This window comes from Mytilus californianus, unplaced genomic scaffold (assembly GCF_021869535.1).
Source record: "Mytilus californianus isolate M0D057914Y unplaced genomic scaffold, xbMytCali1.0.p SCAF_8, whole genome shotgun sequence".
Classification (NCBI taxonomy): domain Eukaryota; kingdom Metazoa; phylum Mollusca; class Bivalvia; order Mytilida; family Mytilidae; genus Mytilus; species Mytilus californianus.
In genome coordinates this window covers 111,489,667-111,514,237 of record NW_026262734.1, presented here as the reverse complement: position 1 = coordinate 111,514,237, position 24,571 = coordinate 111,489,667, and the positions used below count along the sequence as shown (strand labels likewise).

At 33.2% G+C, this 24,571-nt stretch overlaps 1 protein-coding gene across 1 annotated transcript in view; it reads right to left on the bottom strand.

Annotated features, from left to right (window-relative positions):
- Positions 1-23,936, bottom strand: part of LOC127711596 (uncharacterized) — a 31,478-nt gene extending 7,542 nt beyond the window's left edge. Inside the window, exon 1 of the mRNA XM_052217698.1 lies at positions 23,870-23,936. The gene's annotated coding sequence lies outside the window, so the exon portion shown is untranslated. The remainder of the gene's footprint in view (positions 1-23,869) is intronic.
- Between the last annotated feature and the right edge of the window lie 635 nt (positions 23,937-24,571).

The window sequence follows — 24,571 nt, the reverse complement described above, 5'->3', positions numbered from 1 at the left end:
AATTGTCATGAATAGTTCCGTCAGCAATTCTTTCTGTTGGTTGTTGGCTGACTGGTGTACTGAAAACAGTTTTATTTCTAAACAATATTCTAACTATGTTTTTAATGTTGGGTTACTATCAGATCTGTGAAATCATCATTTCTCATTTTTTAAAATGGTATTAAACCTTTATAATAATTCTGACATGTATTTTTGAATCATACACATAAGTATAATATGTGATTTTGATACAAAAAAGTCATGTAAATTGCATAAACCAATATAGACGTTGGTAAAACAACAATCAATATAATTGATAAAACAAAAAGAGTAACCAATAGATTAGCGCGCACACCATATATATACGGAATGTGAAATAACAAGTAATCAAACCTCAAACAATAAATTTTTACTAGTAGACAAGATATAAATAAAAATAACCCAGAAAACCAAAGATCTACAAATAATACCAAATTCTAAAATGGACCAACATAGACTTATAAAATAATGCCGTCGAAGAAGGTTTTTTTTTTTCTTATGTCAGGCGCAATTACAACAACACAAACCAAACAAACTCTATTATTTCTAATGAAATTCCCAGATGGGACATAAAAATATGTACAAAGAGGACCAATAATAATTCACATAGATTCGAACATTTCAAATATCTTCTTCATTATAAGATAATTGCCAATGAGACAACTATCCAACATAGTCCAAATGTCATGGATTAAGGCAATCATAAGTCACCATACGGCCGTCAACAAGGAACAAAATCCATACATATAGTCAGCTAATAAAGGCCTCGACATGACCAAATGTAACGCAATTCAAACTAAAAAAACAACGACCTAGATATATGTATACATTCAGGCTGCATCAGTGTCCAGGGTACACTTCAATGTAGTAAAATTACAATCAAACTATCTGAAATTATCTATAGTAAATTTTCTAACGGTATTTAGGACCAAACTGTCCAAGTCAACCTGTACCCTAGTACAAATATGTATTCGTAAGAAACGTTTTTTTTCCATAACAGGCAGGTTTTTGACATTATTCGGGAATAGGATACAATTGGTTTAATAACAGAGCAGTTTTTGTGTAAGGACCACGTCTTCATAATTATGTCCGTATAGTGTGAACATGCTCAATCATAAAGTATTAACTGAGATATGTAAAGCCATACGATGGGACAATAGGGTATGTTTCTGCTGAGAAAAAGGAGGTTGACAATTGGAAAGTTGAAATCATAGCGTATGTCAAAGATCCTTGTAAAACGTCGTCCATCTGTGTCAATATCGAGGAACAGATGATGATTTGAAGCAGACTTTCTAGTATCGATAGTATAAGTTCCCTGGGATATATGAGGTGTAAGCACTCATTGAAATGTGGGCCATTAGGTAACAGGACATCATCAAGATATGTGAAAGGGAAATTAAAGAACTGTTTACAAAATAACAGTACTTAATCGATGTACAAATCTTATGAATCGATAAGAAGGGGCAAATCAAGGCAACAAACAGAAACTGGTGGAATCGCATGAACTAAAAAAGGACCTAAACCGAGTGCGTCGACAGGATAGGCGTCACCTGCTATGCATTCTTCACTGATAGTATAACAGTCAGAAATTAATAGTTAAACACTCCTTACGAACATGTTTATCATAGTGTTAAACTCACATTGGTTTAGAAAATTCGGTTTGTATACTTACCAGTTATCATTTAGTTCAAACATTTTTTTAATGTAGTTCATTATACGTGTTAAGATAAATTATAGTGTGTGATAACATTTTGTGAAGGAAATCGATGTTTGCTATACCACGGTTTATTTCAACGCACTTTATGACAATACCACTGTACCAATCAGAATGACATTTTTTGCAGTGTTTAAAGAAATGGTTTTCCTTTGTATCCATGTATTATTTGTAAAACAATTAATGTTTTAGAAGTGCGAACTTTCTGTATAAAGTCAATAATTATGTAGACATTTGAAGCCCAATTTTCTATTGCCTTAAATATTCAAAGGAAAGTTCTGGAAAAAAAATTAAACAACAGGTTATAAATTTAATGCGTCCGAATCGCTTTTCTGGATTCACTTTTATCAGGAACGCTCAGAGCCGAATATTTGAAAGCCAAAATTGTATAAAATTGAAACAGTTGAAGAGCTATATAATCAAAAATGACTTAAAATAAAAGCCAAATCCTTCTAAGGCCAACTTTACCTGAGGGAGTTGGAACCTTCGTTTCTTTAAATTTCAAAATTTATAAACGGGCAAATTTAAAGTTTACCGATACAACACGTCATGTTTTGGAAACTATAGCAAAACTCTTGCTTGACAAATTTTTATTCGTTTTCACAAAAATAAACTTTAAGTATCTGTCATTTTTCCCTACCCAGTTTACCCCTATTACAGGACCGATCATTGTTATTGAATCCTACGCAATTTGATTGGATTAACTTAAATGAACTTCAAACTGGACACTGGACGAGTCCATATTTTTTTTTATCAATGACACTAATGGTATGAAGGGTAAGAATTGCAACTTCTTATATTAATCATTGTTTATTATCCCACCTCTGATAATACAAATGTTATGATAAGCTGTTCATCATTTTGAATTCAACAGTAGTTGTACTGAAAAGTCTTATTTATAAAAATGCGGTTCGTTTTTTTGTATTTCATAAGAATGATTAAGATGAAAAACAGACAAATAGGGTCTTTGCATAGGAAATAAACACATTTATTCTTAAACCAGTTGTTGACATGATACGGGAACTGCTAGTAGTCCTTTGTTAATCTATGTATCATTGTCATTTTGCTTAGTTTCTTTTGTTACCTATTCTGACATCGGACTCGAACTTCTTTTAAACTGAGTTTTAGTGTGCGTATTGCTGTGTGTTTGTTTTTTCTGCATTGGCTAGAGGTATAGGGGAGGATTGAGATCTCACAAAACATGTTTAACCCAGCCGCATTTTTTCGCCTGTCCCAAGTCATGAGCCTCTGGCCTTTGTTAGTCTTGTATGTTTTTTAATTTTAGTTCTTTTATATGTTTTGGAGTGTAGTGTGACGTCCAGTTTCATTGAACTAGTACACATTTTGGTTTAGGGGCCAGCTGAAACCCGCCTCCGGGTGCGGGATTTTCTCGCTGTGTTGAAGACCCATAGGTGGCCCTGGGTTGTTTTCTGCTCTTTGGTCGGATTGTTGTGTTTTTGGACACATTCCCCATTTCCATTCTCAATTTTATTATTAAATACTGCTCTTGCACATGATATATCTGTTTGATTAAATAGATATGAATAGGATGATTAAGTTAAACATTCGATACTTAATTCCATCATTTGTTCGCTTCAAGACGTTAACAAAAAGGACTGTTAATAGTAAATTAAAATAGTACGGCTCCTTTGTGAACTACACTTTATGTCGATTTATGCCATTCCGTCAAAAGAGACGAATCAAAAGGAACTTTTTCCATATAAATCCATCCTAAATTTAAATAATGAAATAACTGGCATGTGTAGAATAATGGGTTTTTTTTTCATGCTGGCAATTTTGATGAAACCACATATTAAATGTAATCGAAAGGAACTACGGCGATGCTCCTTTGTTTAACGGAATGAAAAGGAGATATTCAAAATAACTAAGACACAACACAAATATGATGAAAGTATGTCAAAGAAAATAAAACCACAAAACTATACCAGGTACTATATTAAATCTCAGTATTTTTGACATATAGACCGAGGACACACACACATGGACATCTAGGATACTCTATTAGGAATAAACGCAGCATAAATAGTAGCTAAAAAAGGAGTACGCAAGGCACGTATTTCAATTCGCAACAAAGCTGTAGTTTTATTGTAGCATGATTTATTATGTTATTTATCAATTATATTGATTTCAGTTTTTTATAATGCCCTGTTTTATTTAAATCAGAGGTAATATTCGATGGTGCTTCTTCAATATCAACTAGCATTTAACATGCTTATAAAGATACTAAGTACATGAAAGTCATGGTAAACGTAAAAACCGTAATCTACGTATTAGACATATAAATTATTCACTTGCTGATCTGTTATCTATTATAAAAAATAATGGTAGACATCAATTATTATGCAAACTTGGTCAAATACAAATAAGTTAACGATTTTCTCGCTGTGTTGAAGACCCATTGGTGGCCTTTTTTGTTTTATACTCTTTATTCGGGTTGTTGTCTCTTTGACACATTCCCTATTTCCATTCTCAATTTTGTATGATATTTTTGAGTGTGATAAAATTTCATTTTTCAGTCCGTTGTATGATTACACTTGTATTATTACAGCCTTTTGTCATCACAGGCTGTACCGATGAACCTGAAAATCATAAACGGCATTTTCTGAAATTAAAATATATAAATAGAGGTATTGATTTTATTAACTTATCTAGAATATCCAATGACTCTACCATTCATATATAAATACCTCCATAATATGATAATACAGAAGCACCTATTATTTCGTATGCGTACAAAAAAACCAGCAGAAATTTGATTTTTAAATATACGTCAGCAACATCTGATGCCAATATAGAAAATAATGCTCCTTCCACTTGAGACTGTGAACCATCTAGTTTAAGTTATGTTCCCTATGGTCATGTCATAACAAGAGACCTCAACATCGTTGACGATCGTGAGGTCAAAACTCTTCTTTAGAAAGGACCTAAATATCGTCCTCCATCTATTGTGGATTGGAAACAGTGTCGTCAGGTCATTTAGACGCTCTGTCTGCCTACTGTAAACATTGGTGTTAACGTGAAAAATCTGATAAAAAATCTCTAGACAATTATTTGAAAAAAATTATGAATACTGTAGATATTCGTATATCTCATTTTGAAAAAACAATTTTGAAATTAATAATAGGGTTCATGATATACCCATTTCAAGAATAAAAAAAAATCTCCAAGTACTCGCAAAGCGGTTTGTGTTCGTACCGGCAGACAAAGCAGCCTATAATGTAGTGGTGGTGGCATGCATATACTACACGGAAGTTCTCCAAAACGAAATTATCAATTTTTCTACACTCAGGTCCGTACGCTCCGCATCTAGTAAGTGTTCTACTACTAATCTGTCAGTACTTCTAACTACCTCCCTTACTACTATCAAAGATCTTATTATTAACTTTTGTAATAAATTTTATGAAAATAAGGTGGTTAATAATTTTTGGAGTGTTAAAAATTCTTTAGAGGTTTTAGATAAAATACATGCTTTTGATGGTCCATTTAATTATGTTGACAGCTATGATTTTCTACTCTCTACATTACACTTCCACACAATCTTATCAAGAAAAAGTTTTCATATTTAATTAACATGATTAAATGGTCTTTTGAAAAATCTCACTGCAAATTTACTTGCTGTAACTCGTTTAAAGCATTTTTCTGTAATGAAAAAAGAAAGTATGCTATATACACTTATGATTGAAGCTTTAAATTTTCTCCTGGACTACATATATGTACGTTTCAGCGATAAAGTGTATCGACAGGTAGTAGGTATTCCTATGGGCACTTATTGCGCCCCTTTAATAGTTGATTTATTCCTGTATTGCTATGAATCACAGTTTATGGCCAAACTCAGTAAAGACACATCATTGTTACATTTGGTTGACACACTCAACAATACCTACTGTTATCTTGATGATATTTGTTCGTTAATAATCCTGATTTCTCTAATATACTACTGAAAATTTACCAAAAGGAACTTGCTTTAAACAAATCTAACATAAACATCAGTAGTTGTACTTTTCCAGATTTAGACATTTCAATTTCTAAAGAGAAGCTCCATACTAAAATTTACGACAAAAGAAACGATTGTTTTTCATTCCTTATTGTTAATTTTCCCTTTTTAGACGGCTCCATCATACGGTGTTTATATATTCCAACTCGTTTGTTATGCCCGTGCCGTGTGTGTAGTGACTTCATAGATTTAGCGAACGTAATCAATGCACCACTTATAAATTATTAAGTCAGGGATTTCGTTACCATAAATTACTTAAAACATTTACTAAATTCTTTCTTAGATACAAAGATTTGATTAGTAAATTTGGCTGTACCTGTAGAAAACTTATTAAAAACGGTATTTCCCATTCTAAATTTTACGGTAATATTGTACTTAAAGCGCGGAAGTAACTATGTGATCCGTGTGAACTCATCGAACCTTTAAACAAATTTATTAAGTTTTTCCACTATTTTGTGAAAAAGACCTATTGTAATTGTTCGGATCATTTTTACTTTACCTCTTCCGCCAAATTTCAAAACTTGTTTTGTGGTTTCGCAAGATGTCGCTTAGATTTTTTGCATATGATATCGAACAGTTGTTGCTCTTTTGAGACTGATCCTGTTTAGTTGAAGACTTTTTATTGTAAGAGTTATCTCCCCAAACACTGTTTCCTTTGTGGTGAGATCTCCTCCGTAACCGTAAAAGAAAGCGACAAATTTAATTTACTAAATTGCTCGTTATATTCTCAGCATGATTTGTCAAATTTTAACCGAATCAACTCGTAGACTCCATATGACAGTTATTTCCCTTTTGAATTTGACATAAGTGATATGTCAATGTATCACATGAATAGTAAGTAATACAGACCTAAGGTATGTGTATTTGAGGTCCTGGGTTCATAAAAATAAAAATTGAGGTCAAGGTCAAAGGTCAAGGTCATGTTCACAATTTGACTTTTCATTGTTCCGAGATCTCGTCTGATAATCTTGGAGATATTTCAAAAGAACTAGTGCAAAATGTTTGCCTCATTGTGATGAAGATATGATACATTTGACCTGAAACAATCCAATGACATCTTATAGGAGTTAATGTCCCTGAAATGATTCAATTTAAGGTTAATCGATTATTTCTCCAACTTGGTACATGATAAAGCCATAGGATTTTTTGCAAACTGTTGGTTGACATATGACCTTGACAAATATCAACCGGAAGTGACCTTGAGTAAACTGGAAGTAGCCATTTTTGCACTTATTTCATGGAAAAGTACCTAGAAACTATATTTTTTTTAAATATGCAAACATAAACCTATCATTTGAGACCGGAAGTGACCTTCACGTAACCGGTGATATATGTACTACCTTTGATGAGTATTTAGTATGACGATAACTAGTTAGAGGTCACTACATCAACAAGCACTGTTAGTAACGATTTGTTAATGTTGTCAATTTTCGGTGGTAGAATCTGTTTCTGTAATGATTTAATGGATAGGATGCTCCAAATGTATATAGCGGGAAATTAGACGAGGCAAATTTACTCAACGTGTGGTTTGTCTAAATTAATTAGACTTGTCTGAATCGGTGTAAATACCTGTAGAATTCGGGAAAATACATAAAATCTTTGCACTGACGTTTCATTATCTATGATGTGGAACTTGTTTGATTGTACATTTACACAAGTTACATGTACACAAAAACGAAAACAACCTTTGAACACAAGTAAGACATTCGATGATTAATATTTTGTTGACTAATCACAAGGATTTGTGGTAAGAATTGGAACATTTTGAAGTGTGTAGCAACTATGAAGCAATATTCCAGCAACGCCTGCATATGCAGTTTATATCTCCAAATTGATACGATATTCAAGGGCTTTCCTTACCTTGATTTCCTGGATATAGGATTGATGCTCACAAGGAAGCTATTTAACCAAGAGTTCCGAACCGGAGCACCGGAGATCATCCCAGGTTTTTTGGTGGGCTTTTTTGCGTTGCTCAGTCTGTAGTTTTCAATGTTTTGTTTTGAGTACTTTTTTTGTCTTTTCTTCGTTTTTCGTTTTTTGGAATAGCATTTTAAATTTGCTTTCGATTTACTAGTTTGAATATCCCTTTGGTATCTTTTACCTCTCATTCAAGTGTTGAATTTGAAATCATTCCTTTGAAAAAATTTCGGACGCCATACCGAGATAATTGACCTCATTTTCCCGAATGTTACCTAACGAATAAGACTTATCACCAAATTTGTACTAACATAAGCAACACGACGCGTGCCACATGTAGAGCAGGATTTGCTTACCCTTCCGGAGCACATGAAATCACCCACGGTTGTGGTGGGGCTTGTGTTAATCAGTCTAGTTTTCTATGTTGTGCTTTGCATACTGCTTGTCTTTTGGTCTTTTTCGTTTTTGCCATGGCGTTGTCAGTTTATTTTTCGACTTATGAGTTTGAATGTCCTTTTGGTATCTTTCGCCTCTCTTTTTGAAGTAGTACTAAGAATGCAATAAATTAAGTCAAAGTGTATTATCAACTATTTTTGACCAACTTTTATTTTTGATATTATGTACCTTTATCGCCTGACGTTCTGGAATCGCTATATATTGTAGTAAAGAATTAAGTGGGAAAAAAATATTTTCGAACAAGAAAGATCCTACCACCATCAATCAAAACTGGATCATTTTGGTAAGTGCGAAAACATCTGTTTGCATCATCGTCCTTCGATCTCTGTGGGGAGTTTTCTCATTTGCAAAATCATACTACATCCCTTTATCTTTATAAAGCTTAAAGCAGGACATCCAAAAATTAGTCCACTTCTATAGATGCCAATCGGCCATTGTTTACTGAGATAAGTCAATCTGCTTATTGTGTTACCTTTACCGCTGAATTTGTATATGAATTTGCACAAACATAACATGTATGGTAATCGTTATTCGTTAGAACCAGCAGAGGATAATAGTGACGGCGAATCATAACTTAATGAACATGCAGCACATAGTGTATAACTCCCATTGGCATCAGTATCATTCGGTTCGTATACCTACTAATTCTCAGTTAGTGTTGAAACATCTAACTAATATGGTTCATTATACCTGTCAAAAAAAATTAGCGTAAAATATATTCTACCATGTCCCATTACAAATGAATAATTAAAAGAGTGCATTTACTGTTTCTTTGAGTACTTTCATCTGTATAAATACCACAAATATTCAACAACAACAAGGGATACAATTATTGTTTTAGTACGAAACATCTGAGTCATTGAAGAAAACATGTATCATGGTTAAGCATCCCACCCCCGATTTACGAAAAAGAATAGCTAAAAACAAAATAAAAGAAATCCTGTACGATTCTTCATGTCGTATTAAAGAATACGTCAACAGTTGATATAATTAACAGTGTAGTATCATATAGTGCAGGTCGTTTGTGTATTGTATAGCAATTGTATACGATAACAAAACAATTCAGGACAATTAATGCATTATATTTAGTAAAGAGAATATTGTTAAGATATACTAGGTACTAACCATATATGAGCGCTTTTACCTGATCCAAAGGCTTGACTACGATATTGAAATATAGAAAAAAATGGACTTACTCCTTTCGAAAGACAGGACCTTGCTGCGGGTAATGGTTGTGGGTGTAGTGCAAATCCACAACGACGTCTGATCGGAAAAAAACTGTACATTCGAGGCCAGTGTCGGTATAGTTCAACTCTCTCTGTACGTTATGTAACCAATACAACCACTCTTTGAGGTGCCTGTTAAGTCTTAATATCTATTTCTATAGAGTATACCACCTTTTGTGAATTTGCAATCTAATTTTCCCATACTCCGTCCCAAACCCAACATTTTGCGGAATCTACTAAATAAAACCATTTAATCTGTTCTCAACCAGAATATGCATGACATATTTGCCACCGTACGTTCAGCAAAGAAAAAAATGAACAATCCTTTTGACAGTTACTGAAAGATCTTGGCATTGATCTCAAGAACACATATCTTACAAAATAAATGAATAAGATAGTCAATGATGATGCAGCCTTTTACACTGATCCTTTTGAGAATAACCGTTTTTTATGTTCGTGAAGTTAAATTTTCATAAAATAAAAAAATCAGTTATAAAGGTAACTGGTGAGGCCTTCGTTTATTCGTTTTACACATTGTACTATGTCAAAAGTCAATATCATGTTGAAATTTTAAAACAAACGTTAGACACCATTTATATTTTTGTAGAAAAATATGATTTACAATAGAAGTTATAAAATTACCGGTGATAGTGGAATTTTATATTTTATATAAAAACTTTATATATATTACGTAATCAGTAGACTTTTTGTGAATATTAATGACACAGCTCCTATTTGAATCACACTCCATGTGTATGTGAATGCTTTTCCATCCTGGTTCAAAAGAATTTCTTACCCTGCAAATTATCAATGAACATAAACCACAGAAAAATTGTGACAAAATAGTGTTGTTTTTTTAATAATGACAATATTCACGAATTTTCCTACCAGAAAAATGTTCTGTCCAGCAATTTCACATATTTTAAAGAAAATAAAACTACCATACTGACATAATAGTCGAAAGCCATTACATAAACAAGAACTGTATTTAACATCAGTGTTTTAGATAAAGAGTTGAGCCGTGCTTATAAACATGGACATTTCAGTTCACTATTAAACTTTGATGTAAAACAAAACGTCATTTTGAATACCATACCCAGTGGCAAGATAAAATACTTCTGTCATCTGATGTCTGTTGTAACTTATTTATATTGACAGTTTCAACCATATATAGATAAAGTACCAGATCTAAAATATGAAGTAAACCCAAACCAATGAAAACGCATATATACACCTCTATATGTTTTGTCTGTGTCGTTGGGTTGTTGTCACATTATCTTATCACAAATCCTTTTATTCATTTTCAATGTTATCATGTTGAAAACATCGTGACAGTTTTCATTTTAAACTTCTTACAGAAAATAGACTAGTAAGGAATTGAGTAGGTTAATTATAGATAATATTGATTTCATTTTCTTCTTACATCTTCATTTGAAACCCTAATTTAACGCTTATCAAAGTGTGTTCCTCATTAACGTGGATAGTTCTGAAAAGGTGTTTGTTATTTTCTCACAGTGTATATTATAGAAAAAACGTCAGCTAAAAAAAAACGTTGTTTGGTTTTGCATATGCAACGTATATATTTCCATACTGGTCTGATGTAATGCCAGTGGGAAACTTCATTACTTCATTTTTGAAAGACCATATTACTTCCATGTTATTGTTGCAACAGTAAACTGTGTAATTACTGTGGTCAGCATAGTAAATTTTAATTCCATTGACAGAAAGAAAGACAATATTGCCAACATTCACAGGTACTGATAATCGATGCATACGATCGTCTGACAGATCAATACAAATTATTGATGTTTGTCCAACCGTGTAAAATCTTCTGCCATCATATGACATTCCGAAACAGTTCTCATTGACAAACTCTCCATATCAGGTGTATATGTCTAAGTTTTTTCTTGGGTTCTAATTGAAATTTAATTGTTTATTTGACAAAATAACCGCACACCAAAGTTCCGTGCGTTTTGATTTAGAGTAAGAAACATAAAATAACACTACATTACGTATTTCTATATCTTCTATTGGTTTGGAGACCAAAACAGAAAATGAGACTGAACTTTCTGAAGTTTTGTTGGTTGCAATGCTATATATTTTCTTTCATTTTGTACATGCCCAATCAAAGTAGCTTCCGACAGAAAAGACTTGACTGGGTCTGCTAACTTGAATTCCTTCAGAATACTTATTGGCTCATATGTAACAGAATTTATTTCTTCAATAAAATCATTTGATTCTTTGGAAATTTTACGAATCCAAAAAATATCTGAGTTTCTGACGCATAACCTTCAATACCATCCAATCTGTCTCTTAACTCTTTGATTTGTTGCAGTTTATCCTGAAGTTGGTTCGCACGGTTACCTATGTTGTCAGATATTTCTTGGTGTTGTACATTTACAGTTTTGACAAATTCTGCTTCAAGGTCTTTTGCTTTCTGAATTATATTCTGAACAACTTTTGATGATTCATCTTTCAAAATTTTGCACGCGTTCTGATTGGCGATTTTTTCCTTTTTGTGGTTATCAATCAACTCTTCGACGATTCTAATCACGTTTTGGAGATCTGTACTGATTGTTTCTTTTGCTACATATGATTTTACCCCGTCTGCTGCTTCTGAAATTGGCAACCAACCACTGCACTGACTATGTTTGGTCTAGATGCATTTAATACAAACTAACTCGTCATGGAAAAGGCAAAAATAGTCCGAAAGTTTGTCATGCTGATCACACCTTTGGTTTTCTGGTAAATCAAGTATAGTTCCGTGCAGTGCACTATGGTCTTTTATTGTAATAACCTTGTGATTTCTCGAGACCTTCAAGCTTCTATGCACGTCAAAACATGTTGAACACAAAGCCTCTACACAATCTGTACACCATTTTCCAGATTATTGGTATCATGCTTAAAATCACACGGACTGCACTTAAATATTTTTTCAGAGGCCATCTTGTCACTGAACGATGGTCACAAGCATATGCAACTTCTGAAAAAGAATAAGCACATTTCAGTATTGTGTCTTGTTAGAAAATCGGACCATTTATAAGACTACGATCGTCCAAATTCTAACAGGGTTGTGACAATATTACAAAAGACAACCACTGACTGGGGACAGGCACATGAATATGTAGCGGGGCTAATGGATTATTTTGTAGACATTCTTTTTGTGTCATTTTAATATCTTAAAACAATCTTGTATAATCCTTAAATAACCATTAAAACTAATATAAAAGTATGCTTTATAGGTGTAATTTCATTGTTAAATAAAATTGTAGAAAAAAAGACTGTACTCTCCTAACAGTTCCCTTACATATGTAATGTTAGTGTAGGTCACTCAGTAAACATGTATTAACAAAAATACCGAACTCCAAGGTAAATTCAAAAAGGGGAAGTACATATATAAAATGACAAAAACAACGATCGACTATATCAACAAACTGAACGACTGGACAACAATTGTCATATTCCTGAAGTTGTATAGGCATTTTCCGAATAAAATGGTTGGTTAAACCTGGACTTATAGCTAGCTAAACCTCCCACTTGTATAACAGTTGTTTATAGTTTCCTTACACAAATGTGTGAGCAACCTTTAATTGGTTAAATGACAATAATTTGGATCCAGTAGCCAAAATTGTGTACACATACAATATTGATACAAGTATACAAAATTTAAAATTAAACAATTCATACATACAATTAATTACACCATCTTATGGTGTTTATGTATCTCAATCTGTTCGATTCGATCGTGTATGTAACAACGTATTTGATTTTAACGAAAGAAATCTCTGTATTACTGAAAAAAATTACACAAGGGTTTTCGATATCACAAACTACTCAAAACATTTACAAAATTTTATCATTGGTACAAGGACATCATTCATAAATATAAATCATCATGCAGTCTCTTATACGTTCAGGTATTTCACATCCAATCTTTTATGGTAATATTCTATACAAAGCACAAAAATGTCGTCATTCACCTAAGCTAACCAACCTTTAAACAGACTTATTCAGAAGGGATATAGTTGCGATACTGTTGTCAGGTCATTAAAGATGGAATATTTTGGAATTAATATTGATCCACTCATAGGGTTTTTGCATCGGAAATAAACACATTTATTCTAAAACCAGTTGTTGGCATGATACGGGTTATGTTCTTCTCATATATTTTATGATAGTATGATACTAAACCCTTAACGGGAGGGATTGTGCTTGATTTTCATATGATGAAGACATAATCTTTCATTGAATCATTGAATTGAGGTCTGGAGCTGGCATGTCAGTAACTGCTAGTAGTCCTTTGTTAATTTATGTATCATTGCCATTTTGCTTAGTTTCTTCTGTTACCTATTCTGACATCGGACTAAAACTTCTTTTAAACTGAGTTTTACTGTGAGTATTGCTGTGTGTTTGTTTATTCTACATTGATTAGAGGTATAGGGGGAGGGTTGAGATCTCACAAAACATGTTTAACTCCGCCGTATTTTTGCGCCTGTCCCAAGTCAGGAGCCTCTTGCCTTTTTTAGTCTTGTATGTTTTTTTTTTTAAATTTTAGTTCATTTATATCTTTCGGAATTTAGTGTGACGTCCATTTTTACTGTACTAGTACACATTTTTGTTTAGGGGCCAGCTGAAGCCCGCCTCTGGTCGCGGGATTTTCTCGCTGTGTTGAAGACTCATTGGTGGCCTTGGGCCGTTTTCTGCTCTTTGGTCGAGTTGTTATCTCTTTGACACATTTCCCCATTTCTATTCTCCATTTTAATTAAATCAAACAAAGATGCCAACAAAGAGGTTTTGTTGAGGAAAGTAATATAATCTAATAAAGTATAGTAAAACATAATGACATATAACACTCCCCGATAAAGTACAAATTAAAAACATCCTGCGTTTGAAGCGCACCTCTTGACCTACATTTTTGTACCTGGATCAGGAACGTCCGAAGCCAATAAATTGAAAGCTGGGTATATAAAACCCAAGCCATATCAATTACAGTACGAAGACAAAAAAGGGAAAACTGCAAAAGTAAATAATATGAAACACAACGTCACCACCTAGAATCTATAACTCAAGACCATCCGTATTAGTTGTGAAGTTGACACTGAATATTCATCTATGAGGTATGGGTACCTTCCGATGAACTTTTTGACAAAAAAGACGAGACGTCGTAAAAGTAATTCAGAAATAGAACATGAGAGTTGATTTAGTCAATAGTTTAAGAAATATAGGTCAAATGAACTTCAACTGGACGTTTAGCAACAACAATCAATCAATGAAAGGAACTTACGTTTTGCAAGTTATGAATAATTGATTGATGTTTGGTGTGTTAACGCCACTTTCATCACTATTGGCTATTGTGTGGCGGCCGGAAAGAACCACCGACCTTCGGCAGGAAAACTGGCAATCCTAGTCGATTAAAATTAAGAAAAGTGCGGGGCTCGAACTCACAACCTCAGTGATGACAGGCTAGTGGTACAGTCGTTGAACTACTTAGGCCACTCGGCCATCGAGGCACCTACAAGACATGAATACAAGGTGATTTGCTCAATGGTGTATACGTCAAAGTGGCCAGCCATCCATTGGTGAATTCACGATTGCGTCAACAGTATACGACGTATAATTGTACAGTGAACTTAAATTTTGATTGACTGACTATATTCTATAGGCCATAAGACCATTAGGCTACTCAAAGTTCATTGCCATGGATTGAGCCGTAAACCTTAATTGTTTTGTTTTACTTGTATAAAAAAGGAGACACTTATATATTTTCACATATATAAAAATAAGGTGATACTTATATTCTTATATAAAAATAAGGCCGTACGGTGACCTATAAATGTTTACTACCATGCCATTTGGTCTCTGATAGAGAGTTGTCTCATTGGCAATCATACTACATCTTCTTTTTTTATATGTAGTATGATTGCCAATGAGACAACTCTCCAAAAGAGTTCAAATGACGAAGATAAAAACAGTTATAGGTCACAGTACGGTATAACAATGAGAAAAGTCATAGCGTATATTCAGTTATAAAATGCCCAACATGAAAATTGTAAGCAATTCAAACAAGAAAACTTGCTGCCTATTTTATACAATACAATTCACGAAAAACAAATATGACAGACATGAACCAATAACAACCACTGAATTATAGGCTCCTGCATGGGACAGGAATTAAAAAAATGTAGCGGGATTAAATATGTGTTCCACACCCTATAACATATGTATGACCAGCCTTAGGGGCGTTATTCCTTGTTTCTTTTTGTTTATTTTTTACTTCGTTTGCTTTTTGCTATTCTGATTTTATTTTTACTGTTAATATGTGCTGCTTGGGGCTCTATTGGACAAGCAAAAAATCGTATCAAGTCAGATTTCAAAGTACTTGAATTATATGTTAAAATCAATCGGGTCCAGGACCAATCCAGTATATCTTATCATAATCCTTCGTTTTTAATTCAATTTTCTATGTGCCTACCTTTAGAGTAATTAAGAGCTTGTAAACTCAGTGTATGATAAATAATGGTCTTTTTCGTTTTTGCCATGGCGTTGTCAGTATATTTTTCGACTTATGAGTTTGAATGTCCTTTTGGTATCTTTCGCCTCTCTTTTTGAAGTAGTACTAAGAATGCAATAAATTAAGTCAAAGTGTATTATCAACTATTTTTGACCAACTTTTATTTTTGATATTATGTACCTTTATCGCCTGACGTTCTGGAATCGCTATATATTGTAGTAAAGAATTAAGTGGGAAAAAATATTTTCGAACAAGAAAGATCCTACCACCATCAATCAAAACTGGATCATTTTGGTAAGTGCGAAAACATCTGTCCTTCGATCTCTGTGGGGAGTTTTCTCATTTGCAAAATCATACTACATCCCTTTATCTTTATAAAGCTTAAAGTAGGACTTCCAACAATTAGCCCACTACTATAGATGCCAATCGGTCATTGTTTACTGAGATAATTCAATCTGCTTATTGTGTTACTTTGGCCGTTGAATTTTTAAACGATTTTGCACAAACATAACATGTATTGTAATCGTTATTCGTTAGAACCAGCAGAGGATAATAGTGACGGCGAATCATAACTTAATGAACATGCAGCACATAGTGTATAACTCCCATTGGCATCAGTATCATTCGGTTCGTATACCTACTAATTCTCAGTTAGTGTTGAAACATCTAACTAATATGGTTCATTATACCTGTCAAAAAAAATTAGCGTAAAATATATTCTACCATGTCCCATTACAAATAAATAATTAAAAGAGTGCATTTACTGTTTCTTTAAGTACTTTCATCTCTATAAATACCGCAAATATTCAAAAACCAGGGATAACAATATTGTTCTAGTACGAAACATCTGAGTCATTGAAGCAAACTTTTATCATGGTTTAGTACTCCTCCCCCGATTTACGAAAAAAATAGCTGAAAAACCAATGAAATGTTGTCCTGTACGATTCTTCATGTCGTATTACATAATACGCCAACAGTTGATATAATTAACAGTGTAATGTCATATAGTGCAGATCGTTTGTGTATTGTTTAGCTATTGTATACGAAAACAAAACATTTCAGGATAATAAATGAAATATATTTAGTAGAGGGAATATTGTTTGATGTGCATACAACATTCTATATAAGATATACTGAGTTCTAACCATCTATGAGCGCTTTTGTCAGACACAAAGGCTTGACTAGGATATTGAAATATAGACACAGTGGACTTACTCAATTCAAAAGACAGAACATTGCTGATGGCATCGAAAATGCGTTCTTTTGGTTGTGGGTGTAGTATGAATACACAACAATGTCCGATCGGAATAAAACTTTACATTTGAGGCCATTGTCGGTATAGTTCAACGTTCTCTGTACTTAATGTAACCAATACAACCACTCTTTGAGGTGTCCAAAATTGGCCTGTTAAGTACTAATATATATTTCTATAGAGTTAACCACAGTTTGCACAGTTTTGGCCATGACGTTGTCAGTTTGTTTTCGATCTATGAGTTTGACTGTCCCTCTGGTATCTTTCGTCCCTCTTTTGCAATCTATTTTTCCTTACCCAGTCCCAAACTCTACATTTTGCGGAATCTACTTAATAAAACCGTTTAATCTGTTCTCAACCAGAATATGCATGAAACATTTGCCACCGTTAGTTCAGCAAATAAAAAAAAATATCAATTCTTTTGACTGTTACTGAAAGATCTTCGGCATTGATCTTGAAGACACATATCATTAAAAAAAATTAATAAGATAGTCAATGATGCAGCTTTTAACACTGTTTTTTTTAGAAATAGCCGCTTTATATGTTCGTGAAGTTAAATTTAAAAAAAATAGTGATATAAGTAACTGGTGAGGCCTTTGTATATTCGTTTTACACAGTGTACTTTATTAATAGTCAATACCATGTTGACATTTAAAACAAGCGCTTGACACCATTTATAATTTTGATTAAAACGGCATAATAGAAGTAATAAAATTACCGGTGATAGTGGAAGTTTGTATTTTTTAATAAAAACCAATTGTACAATACGCAAGCAGTAGACTATTCGTGAATATACATGGCACGGCTCCTATTTGAACCACACTCCATGTGCATGTGTATGTTTTTCCAACAGGATTCCAAAGAAATGCTTACCCTGCAAATTATTCATGAATTCAAACCACAGAAAAACTGTGACAAAATAGTGTTGTTTTTCTCATATAGACGATATTCGCGAATTTGCCTACAATAAAAAAAGTTCTGTCTAGAAATTTCATATAATTCAAAGAAGATAAAACTACAATACTCACAAAATAGTCGAAAGCCACTACATAAACAAGCACTGTATTTAACCTCAGTGTTTTTAGATAAAGAGTTAAGGCGCGTATACAAACATCGACATTTCAGTTCAATATTGAACTTATTTGAAAAAACAAAACGTCATTTTGAATATCATACCAAAGTTGAAATAATTCTGTCAGCTGATGTCTGTCGAAACTTATTTGTATAAACAATTTCAACAATATCTTAAGTACAAGATCTAACATATTGTGTATATGCAAATCAACGAAAACGCATCATGCACTAGACCTCAAGATGGTTTTTGTGTTGTTGGGTTGTTGTCACATTGATCTAAAATCATAACTCTTTATATTCATCGTTGATATATCATGTTGAGTACATCGTGACAGTTTTATTTTTACTTCTCAAAACATCAAAAAAGTTATAATCAGGAAACTGCGATAAAACTGCAGCATAAGTGAGGAATTGATTAGGTTAATTGTACATATTATTTATTTCATCTTACATATAATTCGCTAATCTACGTTTGATCCTCATCAACGCGGTTATTCTGAAAAAAAAATTTCCTCTCTCACAGCGGATATGTTTCAATGAAACAAAGGTCCATTATAGACCACCTTTGCGAATGTGATTGCTTGTTGATTCATCATGTTCATTGGTTGTCTTGTAAACGTTCAGTGGCAAACATTGAATGCATATTAAACACAACTAAAATATACAACAAAAATACTTATTTAAATGTACACAAGAACGCTAGCCCGTTTTCAATATTGCAAACAAGCAAACCATTTTCAATTTTGTCTTAGAATATGGCATACGGACCTTTAAGTCCAGTATTTTTTGTGATTTAACTTTTTAGATGCGTTCAGTATTTCTTTATAGTGTTTTCCGTCACCTGAAATCACAATAACGTTGTGTGAATGTTCACATGTATCATATGTATTTCCATACTGGTTTGTTGTTATGCAATTGGGACACTTCATTATGTTATTTGTAAAAGACCATTTTTGTTTTCGGTTTTTGTAACAACAACTTACTGTGGTTTTCATTGTGTCAGCATAGTAAAGTTTATCTTCATTGACAGAGATATGGTTAACATCTTCCACGTTCACTTGAACTGGTGATATACGCACACGATCATCTAACACATCAACACAAAATATTGCAGTTCTATCAACTGTGTATACGTTTCTGACATCATATGACAACCCATAACAAGTCTGCTTGAAAGTGATCTTCTTTTCAGTTTGCAGTGTCTGAATGTTAAAAATATCAACATTTTTGCTATCTCTATACGAGAACGCAAGTCTTTCCGAGTCAACGATTGCCATATATGTAAGTTTGTCTTTTAAATGCTGATATCTGACAAACTCTCCGTCTCAGGTGTATATGCCTAAACTTTTACTATCGTCCCAATTAAAGATTAACTGTTTTAGTGGCAGCAAAACGGCGCTCCAAATTTTCATTCTTTTGGATTCTGGCTTCGAAATATTGATCTTTACTTTATTCTATATTTCTATATCTTCTATTGATCTTAAAACCGTCACAGAAACATGAGACTGCAACTTCTGAAGTTTTGTTGGTTGAAATAGTATATGTTTTCGATCACTTTGTATATGACCAAGCAATGTAACTCCCGATAGAAAAAAATGGACCGGGGCTGCTATCTGTAGTTCCTTCAGAACAGTTATGGGCTAATCTGTAACAGATTTTACATCTTCAATAGAATCACCTAGTTCTTTGGAAATTTTACGGATGCCCAAAAATATTTGAGTATCTGAGGCATAACCTTCAATAATATTAGATCTGTCTCTCAACTCTTAAATTTTTTGCAGTTTATCCTGGAGTTGGATTGTCCGGTTGCCTACGTTGCTAGATATGTCATGGTGCTGTACATCAATCGTTTTATAAAGCTCTGCTTCAAAGTCTTTCACTTTCTGTATTATACTCTGAGCAACTTTTGATGCTTCATCTTTTAAACACTTACATACATTCTGATTGGATAGTTGCTCCTTTTTATGACTATCAATCAGCTCCTGAACATTTCTAACCATGTCCTCGAGATCTTGTTTGATTGTCTCTTTTGCTACAGATGTGGTCACCTCGTCTGCTGCAACTGAAATTGGTAACCACCCTGTACATTGAATATGTTTGGTCTGGATACATTTAATACAAACTACCTCGTCATGTAATGGGCATAAATATTCCGAGATTTTGTTATGCAGCTTGCATCTTTGATCTTCCGGTAAATACATCATAATTTCTTGCAGAGCATTATGGTCACCTATTGAATTTACGTTGTGATTTCTAGATACCTTCAAACTTTTATGCGCTTCAAAGCATGTCGAACACAAAGCCTCTGCACAATCTGCACACCATTTTACAGCCGCTTTTATTTCATGTTTGTAGTCACATGGACCGCAATTTAATGCTTTCTTAGTTGCCATCCTGTCGGTAAATATTGTTCAAAGTATATACAACCTCTGAAACAGAAAAAGTCACAGTTAATTAACAAGTTAGCAGAGAGTAAAACCTATTCATCCAAAAATTAGTGTCAAAAATATAAGATAAAATGTGGAATTATTGCCAATTAGACAACTATCCATCACATAATGGATTTTAGCAACAATAGGTTACCGTACGTAATTCAACAACGAGCAAAATCCATATCGTATAGTCAGCTGTAAAAGCCTCAGACATGATAAAATGTTAAACAATTCAAACGAGAATTCAAACGGCTTCAATAACGATTAAACGAAAAAGGAAAAACAAATATGACAGACGGCAACCGACGACAACCACTAAATTGCAGGCTCCTATCTTGAGACAGGCACATTAGGAATGCAGAAGGTTATATTTTGGCGAGGACTTATCTATCTCCCCTTAATTTGAAAATGGTATAACAACACAACATATGAACAAACCGTAAAAATCAATTGGAAAGTGTGTAAATCAACAGATAGGCATGCAGCACAAGAATGAGATCAACTGACAAAAGGACTAAAGACATGAAGACAAAAAGTACTAATAAATAAATCATGGTTGATCAAAGACAATGCCTAAGTTTAGGTATCAACAGGATGTAGGACCATATGTGTTAATAGTTGTATTGTTATACATATTTAAATATATTTGTAATTTATCAAGAAAACCACCAATGTTGGTACTGATAAATATAGTTCAATTGACAACCTTATAGGATTACTAATTGTACATCGATCGTATATAAATTTTACGGACTCTATAAACAATATCACCGTAAAATGTTAGATGCGATATCCCGTGTACAATAAGGCTTCTACATGTAAATCGTCAATACAAATGTTGTATCATTGAAAAGTAAGCAAAGGTTATACATGCTATAAGCAATTTACCAGTTATTGACAGATTACGGTCGTTGAAATCGTAAACTTCGTTATAGACACTGGGATAGCGAAGTAGTTGGAAAATAAACATACCGTGAAAAGGATCTAAAGGAGCATCAGCGTAAAAATCAGAAAAATAAATATAAGGAACTAAAAATCGACATTTAAGCATCAATGTTTGTATGCTCTTCAACTTTGTACTTGTTTGGCTTTATAACTATTTTGATCTGAGCGTCACTGATGAGTCTTATGTAGACGAAACGCGCGTCTGGCGTATTACATTATAATCCTGGTACCTTTGATAACTATTTGTATATAGTTTACCGTGTGAAACTGAAATATAATCACTGAAAAAGGAGATAAGTGTTGTTTATGTTGGATTTTTCTAACGTCTGTTCACTTTGATGCATACTATGTATGTGCAGTATTATTAGAGAATGTTTTACTATTACAAGCAAAATTACCATCATAGTAACGAATGGAATGGATCATGAAAAGAATGTAATTTATCTAAAATATTCAGAGTTCTTTGCACACTAAAAATACAAAAAATATTTAATTCCATTAATATCATATGCTTTATTTCAAAAGTAGTTTAATAAGAGTAAGGGGAAAGTTTAAAGTAAGAACGATTTGTTTAAGAACACTTACAAGAAGCTGAAATGAATCAATATTTGATGGTTTAATTTGTCGTGTAGCTAAGGTAGCTAATACATAGTGGGACCTAAATATATTTAGAGGAGACCTTAATCTGATATGTGGTGATGATATGCTTTTCTACGTTTTTACTCTCTGTTGAGCGCATACCTTGAATGTAAAAGAATTCATAATGTCATTCTTTGTCGACTTGGAGTTTTAAAAGTTATAGACCACAAATAAAATATCGTTCATTATTTCTTCTTTTTCTAAAATCATTAATAAATTTAAGTACACTATGGTGAAGATATCATTAACTCAATAGGTAGCAATTTGTAATTGGTCTTACATTTCTTAGCATTTGGAACTATTCTGATTCAAATATAAATCAAATATTCAAATAATTAAGATCACAGGGACCTGTTGAGAGAGATTCTTTTTAACTATCAATAAAGCTTCTTAACACAAAATGTTGGAGGTCACACCAAATTGAAAGATCTAAATTGTCTAATGAATAGATTAAGGCGACAGTAGTTTCCGCATGCGAGTTCACACTCAGTCAAAATGTCACAATCAGGAATAGGACAAAATCAGTAGTATCAATGACCGCGAAAACATGTCGCTAATGAGTTGCGACACCGACACATTGTAACTGTCAACCAATTCGTGATGGTGACCGGGAAATTATGCAGTGTCGATTTCGATGAATTTAGTGTGAGAACTAAATCTCTGTGAATAAAGTCCGTAAAGTGTGAAAATGCACGAGCGTAACTTATTAATCAAGATATGTAAACGCCAAACGATGAAGCAAAGGGTATGATACTGCTGAGAAATGGAGAGTTGACGATATGAAACAAGTAAAATAACAGATCAGTAGTCAAATGTTTAAAGACATTACATTTTTCTTTATGACCTGGAGATGTGGAGTCAGGCGACCTCCACCCAACGTTTACCCATTACAATCAAAGGAAAAAAAAACATTTGGCAGGAAAGACATTAAAATTTTTTTTTTCGCTTCGCTCCTCTTGGCTTAATTGTTAACATAAAATTCCTAAGTTTCTACATGTTTTTTCCAGGAAAGTATTTTTATCTTTAATTTACCAACTTCTTTAATAAAAGATAGGAACAATATGCTGAAGTTGAACGAAAGTGCGATTAGTGTCAATGAGACCATAACAGGCATATGTAATTAAGTTCCTTGAAGTCACAAACAACTTCCGCACTTGAATATGTTGAACCTTAATTTATTTCCACTACTGATACACTATTTTATTGAATAATAATAATAATATAAAATAGTTTTTTTTGTTGTAAATAATAAAGATATTGAAAAATGTGCGAGGAGGGGGGAGGGGTTGAAATGTTCATGCCTTTGGAAGGAGGTCTTGATTTTATTTTCTTTTTTCAAGGATGGGACCTGATAAAAAAAGAGAAATTCAGATGTTTCCTCCCATCTCCCAATGAACGAAAATGACCAGTCCGTACAAACAGTTAAAAAAACTATATAATTACAAAATAAATACTGGTAAGAAAAAAGCAAACGAGAAACTGGATATACCGTCCTAATGTCATATGTGTAATATGACTACTGTAGTCCTTGAAACATGACAATTTCTGGCTAGAATTAAGCAAGTAAAATGTGTGCACCTTATACATTGTTATATCTAAGTTAGAAGTGTGTACTGTACACAGTTATAAAACGACTGAAGAGAATACATTTGCTTTTGTCTCATAGTTACACAATACATATATTGTTAGTTTGATGTCCATTAATAATGTTTCTCTTTTTCTCTTATGTCAGGAATGTCCTTTGAGGTGGCACGGTAGTATGTCCTGGCCCATAGGGATAATGATAGCCTTTTAAGAAATTTCACCACTTTATAACACTGCCCAAAATTCTACATACACAGTTAACTGTAATACTTTCATTATAATATTCAGAAATGAATTTGAGTATGTATCATGACCGTTTACTTTTTTTGCTATCTTTAAAAAACCTAAGGCTACTACTGCTTTTATGTCTTTTATCATGCAGTGAATAAAAAATTAAAAAAAATTCTCAAAATTCATTTTCACCTGTATGTACAATTATTTCATCTTTTTCTACACCTGATTCATCCCTCAGTTTGGGAAAGTATGTTCAGTTGATACTGTATTTTTTGTCCAATCATAATGTTCAGATACATTGACCGAAGTAGGGTATACAAAAGAGCAACCTAAATTCCAGAATGCAAATACTACCGTGCCACCTAAACAAAGACATCACAAACTTGAAACCAGTCATGACACCTATGATGCACAGACTTCTTACTAGGAAACATATTACAATAAAGAATACTAGTCTGCACCTATTTCTTACAAAAAAAAAAAAAATAAAAATTATACCCCTACCCCAGCTAGCAGTTTTTTACTTTTTTTTCATCTTACCATTTTTACTTAAG